We start from the raw sequence: 10117 nt of genomic DNA, 5'->3' as shown, positions 1-10117 counted from the left end.
TATCAAGTCTTAGCCCACTTATTCATATGATTTGCATGTATTTACAATTCCTTCCTAAAAATATTCTATGATTGAAAACTTGCTTTCTAAAGACCTTTTAGTTGTATATTTTTATTTTCCTTCGTACCATTCGATGCCGTGATCTATGTGTTAAGTGTTTCAGGCTTCATAGGGCAAGGATGGCGTAAGGAATGAAGGAAACATGCAAAAGTGGAAGGAACACAAGGAATTGAGGAGATGACCAGCGAGAAGTCACGCGGTCGCATGGCTCACGCGACCGCACGAAATGGAAGAAATCACAGTGACGCGCTCGCGTGCCTGACGCGACCGCGCAGATTGGAAGTTGCACGAATGACGCGAATACGTGGACGACGCGCACACGTGGTGCGAAAAATGCTGAGTGACGCGAATGCGTGGACGACGCGGCCACGTGACGTGCGCGATCTGCAAAATTACAGAAGTCGCTGGCATAGATTCTGGGCCGCATTTCAACCCAGTTTTTGGCCCAGAAACACAGATTAGAGCTAGGGAACATGCAGAGACAAGGGCAACAATTCATTCCGCATAATTTCAAGTTTTTAGATCTGATTTTACTCCTCCCCTAGGTTTCTCTTTTTGACATTCATAAATTAGGATTGAAGATTTTTGGCTTTAGCTTTTGAGAAGAGTCTACCTCCGGTACTGGTCATTATAGTTTGTTATTTACTTTTCATTTACTCTTCCATATTCTCAATCTGTCCAGAGTTGATATTGGATTATTTTCATAGTTTATTAATACAAAACTATTTTTACTTTTAATTAATCTCTTTCATCATTATTTATTATGTCTCTTCTTATTCCCTTTATTGATTTTGTGAAGTTTACATTTATAATGATGGAGTAATTCCCCAACTTGATTGGAAGTTGATTAAAAGGAGAACCTTGAGTTGGAATACTCAAGAGTTCAATTGTAATTGGTTCATTGTTGGTTGGCTTGTTAGTCACTAACTCTAATCCTTCCCAAGGGAGAGGATTAGGACTTGTGAATAGAAGTTGACTTTTAATTTGACTTTCCTTCATTCGTTGAGGGTTAACTAAATGAAAATTCCAACAAGGATAGAACTTCCAATTAATCTTCTCCCGGTCAAGATTTTATTTAAATCATATAAATTCTCTAATTTAATTTTCTGTTCATCAAACTCAAAACCCATTTTGAAAACCTCTAATTGATAAAATAGCACATCTTCCTGCAACTCGTTGGGAGACGACCTGGGACTCATACTCCCAGTATTTTATTTCTAAAATTTGTGACAACCCTTTTTTTAAAATTGATAAGTGGATTTTTTTCCGGTTAAGAACTGTACTCGTAACGCCATTTCCCTAATTAATTCTTAATCTGCCAATTTCCGCTCACCTCAGTAAGACATTCATGATCCATCTTAGCCCTATAGCCATTGTTTTAATTATTGCTTGAGGATGAATAAGCATGCTGAGTTTGGTATGGGAAGGAGAAGAATGGGAGGAAAATGACAACAATAGAGAAGATGGACTACAAGGTTGTAAAGTTCTTTTTCCTCTCATTTGTTTCTAGCACTTTAAATTGCATGATTGCCTTATTATCTTCTCTGTTTACATGTGTGTATGAATAAGCATAGCCTAAATTTTGATTGTAACATGGTGCTGTGACATTATAACTACCAACTTGAATTCTGTGAGTTCAAAAGTAGTAAATCATCATGATCATAAACAAACAAGGAATTAAAGAAGAATTTAGCATGTGCATACAAGTATTGGAAAGCTAGTATGTTTGATTGTTGTTCAATTGCATTAGATTTTATTCAATTGAAGTTTTCATCAAAGACATTTTGTGAAATCTTTTGAAATCATGAAAACCTTGAAAAAAGCAAAAAAAAAGGGCAAGAAAAGAAAAAGGGAAAGAATGAGAAAGCTAAAGGCTTTGAGTTCCAATGGCAATTTATTTGTTAAGTACTTGTGGTGTTTATGTATCAACCCAAATGCTTGAAAACAAAATACTTAGAAGTCAAGGCTAGGCTCAAGTGCAAAAGCACTCCCTCAAAGCTCAAGGTTCTGAGCATCAATGATTAGAGAGTCAGAAAAAAAATGAGCTTAACGAAGTCCTCTAATTCAAATGCTTGTGGTGCTTATGTATCAAGTGGTAATGCTTGAAAACAAAGTATTTAGAATCGTAGCTTTGTCATTAACTCATGGGGTAAAGCACCCAAAAGGAGAAGCTAATAAGAAAAAAAAATCAAAAGCTTGTTTCAAGGAAGAATTATAAGGAAAAGATTTCATAAAATGAGCTAGATAAAAGCATCCATCATTTACATTTCTTTTGTGATTGTAGCATGCATTGAAAACTATCTTGCCATGAACATTAACTTGCTATTCTTCTCACCTTGGATTGTCAATCTTTATTGCATGATTCTTTTCTTGCTTGGGGACAAGCAAGGTTTAAGTTTGGTGTTGTGATGACATGTCACCATGTCATGTTTTTCTATGCTTTTTCATACAAGAAATTGATGATTTGTGCTTAAATATTGAATACTTTTGTGATTAAATGGTATATTTCCTTGATCTTTTAATTTTATAAATCTTGTAGGAAATAAGAAGAAAAAGAAGCAAAGAAGCACAAAATAAGCTAAAAAGGAGAAAAAAAGAGTTTTGGGGCACACTTTGAAGTTAGAGCACACTTTAGAGCCTTAGGCCACGCTTTTAAAAGCGTGGCCCATGACTAAACTAAGGAAGAAAAGCGAGGCCCAAGGGAAGAAAAGCGTGTCTCATAACAAGGAGCAAAGGCACAAAGCTCTTGCCAAGAGCTTTACTTCAAAAAGCAAGGCAAAACTCAAAGCAAAGCTCTTGCCTAAAGCTCTTGCCAAGAGCTTTTTCCAAGAGCTTTTTCGGGCTTCTTCAAGGAAAAATCAAGGAAAATGAGCCTGGAAGCAAAATTTTCACTAAGTTAAAATCTGGGCGCTTGCAACATGACCATGCCTTCTTCAAAGGGATTGATGTGTTTCTAGTTGCGTTGGAAAGCTGACATTCAGAGCTTTCCAACGATATATGGAAATCCATATTTTGCATAGAATTGAGGTATGATTGAAAAGCATCTTTAAGAGCTAAAAACAAGCAAAAATGAATCAAAGTGCTTCCACCAGGATTTGAAGAGAGATACTAAGGGAAGCAAGGAAGTAGCGCTACTCATGTGCCAAGGAAAATGGCCAGCAAGTGCTTCACCCAAGGCTTGAACCATGGACCTCAAGGACAAGAAAAGCTCTTGCCAAGAGCTTAAAGCTCTCTTGTCACAAGGAAGGAACGTGCGCACACTTTGGCAAGGAAGGGAACCAAAGCTCTTGGCCAAAGCTCTTGCCAAGAGCCGAGCCTTGCCCTGGGAGCAACACCCATGGTCCAAATTCAACCAAAAATCCAATTTAATTCAATTCTTCACCAAATTAAAAAGCCAACCGGATCTACTCTTCAAATAAAAAGCAAGCAAGGCCCATTGACTCAAAGGCACAAGAACAAGCTAGAATTAGGATTTTCATTTTAATTGTAATTTCATTTTCATTGGGTAAAGCCTATAAAAAGGCATCTGTTTCATTTCATTAGAGGAGCTCTCCATTAGGGAAGGCTGGCTCTAATAGGGAGTTTTGCATTCTTTAGTTTTCATTTTACTCTCTCTTTTAGTTTTCATTTTTTGTTTTGAATCTTGGGTGGAGAATTGAAGGAATTCTGTTTCATTCTCCCTTTGAGATTTCTCTTTGTTCTTCTTCTGCAACATTTTAGTGAAGTGTGATTTGAATCAAAGTCTCTTTACTGTTTTCATTTCTCTTTCTTCTTCAAGTTATTTGCTGTTGGATCAAGGAAGGAATTGAGATCTAGACTTGTTTTCTAGTCTCTTTGATTTCCTGAGATCTTCAATTTCATTTTGCAATTAAGCTGAATTTCATCTCTGTTTAGCTTTTTCAAGCAATTTTGCTTTGCTATTTTTTTCACTGTTTCATTGAAATTATCAAGTGCTCTTTGAGATTTGAGAATTGATCTCAGTCTTCTTGTTTGTTTACTTTTCTGCTACAATTTCCTTCGCTGCAATTTTTACTTTCTATTCTATTGCTCCCAATTTACTTTCCTGCACGTGTATTCCTCTGCATTTTTCATTTGAGCTACTGTGATCTAAATTTAATTTTCCTGCCCTTTAAATTTCCTGTCACTTGTTCTCAAGATCTCTTTGATTGCTTGTTTCATTGCCTCTTTAATTTCCAGCACCCAATCCCCTTTACATTCAATTTCTTGTCATTTATGATTCTGTTAATTTACATTTCTTGCTCTTTAAGTTTCAGTCAATTTTACTTTCTGCAACTTTTAATTCACTGCCATTTACTTTCTGTTGGTTACACTTCACACAATTCACTCAATGTTAGCTTGACTAAACTAATCACCCACTAAAGTTGCTTGATCCATCAATTCCTGTGGGATCGACCTCACTCTAAGTGAGTTATTACTACTTGATACGACCTGGTACACTTGCCAGTTAGTTATGTGTATCAGAATTCGTTTTTCCACAAAAACACCATCACGCACGCAATTCAATCTATGATGATCCTACTCAAAACGCCACAGACAAGGTCGGATCTTCCGGATCAGAGAGTGAAGCTCTATGATTCTAGCCTTACCACCACAGAGACCTCAATTACCCATGACTAACGAGATTTTATATCATGTATTCCAGTTTGCCTAGATACTCTCTTGGAACCTGTGATGTATTCTCAAGCTGCAACTCAATAATGTCCGGCTAAGGATCCACAAGAGCCCATGTAGAATAAGGGGTCATACTCTCGTTCCACCCCAGATTTATAAAGATGAAGAACAAAAATACATCATAGAATGGAATCAAACATGTATTAAAGTAGAAAAGCAATAATATTAATCCATGGGGATGAGCAGAGCTCCTATCCTTAACGTAGAAGGTTCAGCCGCTCATAATATCCAAAGAAAACTTAAGCATAATGTAATGTGTCTATGCTTCTCCCTTCCTGGGAGGGATGATCCTCAGGAGGAAGGAAGTCCCTTATTTATAATAAAAACTCTAAGACTAAAACTAAAAGATATTGTTTTTAATTAAAAATTACAAAAAGGAAATAATTAAGCGAAGAAGTGCTAAAATCCACTTTGGGGCCTACTTGGTGAGTGTTTGGGCTGAAGCCTGGCGTTTAACTTGTATTCTGGGCATTTAATGCTGTGCCTACTCCCTGGCTAGCATTGAATGCCAGTTTTAGCGTTCAATTTGGGAGGTTGGTCCTGTTTGGGCGTTGAACATAGAAAGAGAGTAAGTTGGGCGTTCAATGCCCGTTTTGGGCAGTTGTCTCCAACGAAAAGTATAGACTATTTGTATATTGATAGAAAGCCCTAGAAGTTAGCTTTCAAACATTGTTAAGCGCACCTCAATTGGATCTCTGTAGCTCCAGAAATGCTCATTTGAATGCATAGAGGTCAGGATTTGACAGCATCTGCTATCCTTTCTTTGTCTCTGAATCAGAGTTTGCCAAAATATGCCAAATCACCCAAAAATCACATAAGATCATAAGAAAAACAAAAAAACTCAAAGTGGTATCCAAAATGTGAATTTTGCACTAAAATCTACTAAAACATAATAAAACTTAACAAAATATGACTAAAAACAAACTAAAAATTCTGTGAAAAAGGGTATAAGAAATCCCGTCATCACCTTCCCATTCGACTGCAAGTTTCCCATGATATGGAGGTCATCTGGCTTGCTCAGTCCTTCTGAGTACCAAGTCACCAACTTGAAATGGCCTAGGATTTTCCTTCTGATTGTACCGCCAAGTTATGTTTTATTACATTGCTTGGTGGTGGACAGAGACTATGTCTCGGATTTCTTCAATTAAATCTAGTTCGATTCTCCGAGTTTCATCGTGATTGATTGCTTGTGTTCTTAGTAAGCATTGAGAGATCTCCAAAGGAATCCTTCCATTAGACCCATAGACTAAACGGAATGGGGTTTTCTTAGTAGTAGAATTTGTAGTGGTGTTATAACCCCAAAGGATTTTTGGAATCAGCTCGGCCCAAAGTCCTTTTGCATAATCCAATTTCTTTCTAAAATCATGTAAGACAACTTTATTTGCAGCTTCAGCTAATCCGTTAGTCTGTGGTTGTTCAACTGAAGAGAAGTGTTGTTGAATTTTTAATTTCTGCAAAATGATGTGAAATTATGATCGACAAATTGAAGACCATTGTTAGTAATAATATGATGGGGGTATACTAAATTTGCATATAATGTGCTTTCAAACAAAGAAAATCATTTACTGTGATGTGATTTTGGCCAGCAGTTGTGCCTTAATCCACTCAGAGTTATGTAATAGCTTGGCTGGTATATGTATTATTAGAGCATGTTTTTGACAGTTTGTACAATTTTTCACCTTTTGATGATAGTCTTTTTGTAAGCTTGGCAAAAAAAAATCGGCTTGGAGAATTTTGAATGATAAGCTTTGTGCTCCAATATGTGTGCTGCATATTCCTTCATGGGCCTCGGCCAGGGCAAGATCGGCTTCTGACCTGTTTAAACACTTTAATAGGGGATGGGTATATCCTTGTCTATACAGATTATCATTTAACAATGTAAAAAATGAAGCTTATCTTCAGAATTTTTCAAATTAGCGATTTCAGGCAGAATGTTTCTTGTTTTCAAATATTAGATATAAGGCCATCACCAATCGTATGCTTGGCCGATGTCGCAAAAGTTAATGAAATGGATGCATGGTGTAACTAGTGTGGATTATAAAAGGGTGGCAGTGTATGACTGTGTACTGATGAGCTTTGACAGAGCAGTAAACTCGATAATAAATCTGGTAAGGTATTATGATTTGATGGAGCCTTGGGATTGATATCTGATATCAAACTCGGATAATTCGATAGACCACTTTATTAATCGCCTAGCTAGTTTTGGTTTTGTGAGCACTTGTCGTAGTGGTTGCTGAGTTTGGACATTGATGGTATGATTCTAGAAATAAGGTCGAAGACACCTAGCTGAGAATATTAAGGCGAGGGTGATTTTTTCTATCTTCGGGTAGCGAAGCTCGACATTTTGCAGTGATTTGCTAATGAAGTAAACAAGCTTTTGCATCTTTTCCTTTTCTGTAACAAGAACAGAACTAATTGCCAAGTCAGTAATTGATAGATAAATGTTAGTTCTTCTCCAAGTTCTTGATTTTGCAAAATGGGAGGTTTCGAAAGGCAAGTTTTTAGGTTTGAAAAAGCAGTTTTGCATTCATCATCCCATTTGAAGTCATTTTTCTTTTTGAGTGATTGAAGAAAGCAAGAACATTTAGAAGCTAAACAAGGTAAAATTTTGATAAAGCAACAAGTCTTCCTATTAATCGTTGGACCTCCCTTATAGTTCAAGGACTTTACATTTCTAAAACAACTCGGTATTTTTCAGGGTTTGCTTTTATGCCTCGGCTCGTAAGTAAGAAGCCGAGGAATTTACCTCTTTGGATGCCAAAGGTACATTTCTCAGGATTTAACCTCAAGTTGTATTTCTTGACTTGTGCAAAAATTTCCACAAGGCCACCACTACAACATTTTGGGTCTATGGCCACGGTTTTTTTGGTCACGGTAAAAAATCGTGACCATAGACCCTCTATGGTCACGGTTTTTTAGGGTGACGAAAAAAAAAAGCTATGGTCATGGTTTTTTTGGAAAGGGTGACCATAGAGTACCTATGGTCACGGTTTTTTAAAAAAGGGTGGCCTAAAAGGGTCTATGGTCACAGTTTTGAGGGGTGACCTAAAGGGGTCTATGGTCACGATTTTTTACAGTGACCAAAAAGGGTCTATGGTCATGGATTTTTAAAAAAGGGTGGCGTAAAAGGGTCTATGGTCACAGTTTTGGGGGGTGGCGTAAAGGGGTCTATAGTCACGGTTTTGGGGGGTGGCCTAAAAGGGTCTATGGTCACGGTTTTGGGGATGACCTAAGGGGTCTATGGTCACGGTTTTTTACAGTGACAAAAAAAGAGCTATAGTCACGGTTTTAAAAAAAAGGGTGACCTAAAAGGGTCTATGGTCACGATTTTGGGGGATGACCTAAAGGGGATCTATAGCCACGGTTTTGGGGGTGGCCTAAAAGGGTCTATGGTCACGGTTTTGGGGGGTGGCCTAAAAGGGTCTATGGTCACGATTTTGGGGGGTGGCCTAAAAGGGTCTATGGTCACGGTTTTGGGGGTGACCTAAAAGGGTCTATGGTCACGGTTTTGGGGGGTGACCTAAAGGGGTCTATGGTCACGGTTTTGAGGGTGGCCTAAAAGGATTTATGGTCACGGTTTTTGGGGGTGGCTTAAAGGTGTCTATGGTCACGGTTTTTTACAGTGACCAAAAAGGGTCTATGGTCACGGTTTTTCGGAGGGGTGGCCTAAAAGGGTCTATGGTCACGGTTTTTCGGAGGGGTGGCCTAAAATGGTCTGTGGTCACGGTTTTGGGGGGTGGCCTAAAAGTAATAATAATTTTATATAATTTACTTTAAATATCAAAATTTTAAATCTAATTTTATATTTATAAAATTAGATTGAATACTATTAATAATTTTAATTTAAAAAATAATTTAAAACTTATTAAAATGATTGTAAAATATTAAAATAAAAATTGATCATATCGTAATTAATTTAAATTATTTGAGTGGTTAATTTTGTTCGTTTATTTAAATGCATAGGATAAATTAATTATTGGTATATTGGATAAAATATTTTTATAAAAAATAAAAATATAAGACTCATTATTACAAAATTTATAATTTATATAATATATCAATTTTATTATCTTAATTTAAAAGAATTACACACTCATTATCTTAATTTAAAAAAATTACACACTCATTTTCTTAATTTAAAAAATATAATTTATATAATATATCAATTTATGTCAACAAGAACTTAAAGAAATTGAAACAACCCCCTTATTTCCCCCTTTTTCAGTGAAATGAACCCTAACTCCCAGTGAAACAACCTCGTGCCCTCGTCTCTCTGTCTCTGCTCCCTCAACTTAGCGTCGGCAACGGGCAGCTTCTCACCTTCACTTCGTCACTCTCTCGAGCTCAGCGCCGGAATCCCCTCACCCTCACCTCGTCTCTCCCCTCGTTTTCAGTTCGTCACTCTCAGTCTCTGGGTATCTCACCTCGTCACGCTCTCGTTCTCTCACTGTGAGTCCGTGACCCTACGTTCGCTTCGTCAGGTGGTGGTGGTCGTCGTCTTCTCAATCATGTGGGCTCCAGTTTTCGATCATGTTCTTTCTCTAGTTTAATGTTGATTTCAATGAATCTGGTTGGTGTTGAATCTGGTGGTTGTTGAATCCTGCGTTCAGCTTCTCCTTGGCCGTCAACTTCCTTCGTGCAACCCGATTTGGTGAGTTTCCCCTGGTCTTTCTGCTTTAATTTTAGTGCTGCATCAATGTACTTTGATTTTGTTGCTAAAAGTAATTTGTTGCTGAAAGTTGAATGTGTTGCTGAAATTTGTTACTAATTATCATGAACCTTGAATTTGTTGTTGACATGCCAAAATAATCACTTAGCTTAAGTTTGTTCATCGCCAAAAATCATTACTGAGTTTATTGAACCTTGAATTTGGTGCTGTTTTGCAGAATAATCACTTAGTTAAGTTTTGCTTCATCTCTCTGCCCAAGTGAGTTTCAGCTTTGGCCTTGTTATTCCTCTTTCAATTTCATTGCTGTAAATTATTAGTACATCTTGAATTTATTGTTGAAAGTTGAGTTTGTTGCTGAAATTATGATTAGCTAATGTTAATTTGCTGTAAATCATATTTCGAGAATTGGAGTTTTTTTGTTGCTCCCTGAAAGTTATCATGGTTTAAGTTTTTGTTGCTGCCTGAAAGTTGTCATAGTTATCATAGCTGAATTTGTTGCTAGAATTCTAGAAGTAGAATTTGTTGTCAGCTGTAAGTTGAATTTGATACTGAACATATCATAAATGTGGTTGTTGCAGAAAGTAAAATTTGTTGCTGGATAACTGAGTTGAGTTGAATTTGTTACTGAACCTTGTTGTTGTGTTGCTTAAAAAATGCTAAATCTTTTGTTGGTGTATGTTAAGGGATAAGAGATAA

This window comes from Arachis stenosperma, chromosome 4, assembly GCF_014773155.1.
Source record: "Arachis stenosperma cultivar V10309 chromosome 4, arast.V10309.gnm1.PFL2, whole genome shotgun sequence".
Taxonomy (NCBI): Eukaryota; Viridiplantae; Streptophyta; class Magnoliopsida; order Fabales; family Fabaceae; genus Arachis; species Arachis stenosperma.
The sequence above is the reverse complement of the archived record's forward strand: the minus strand, read 5'-3'. Positions refer to the sequence as shown.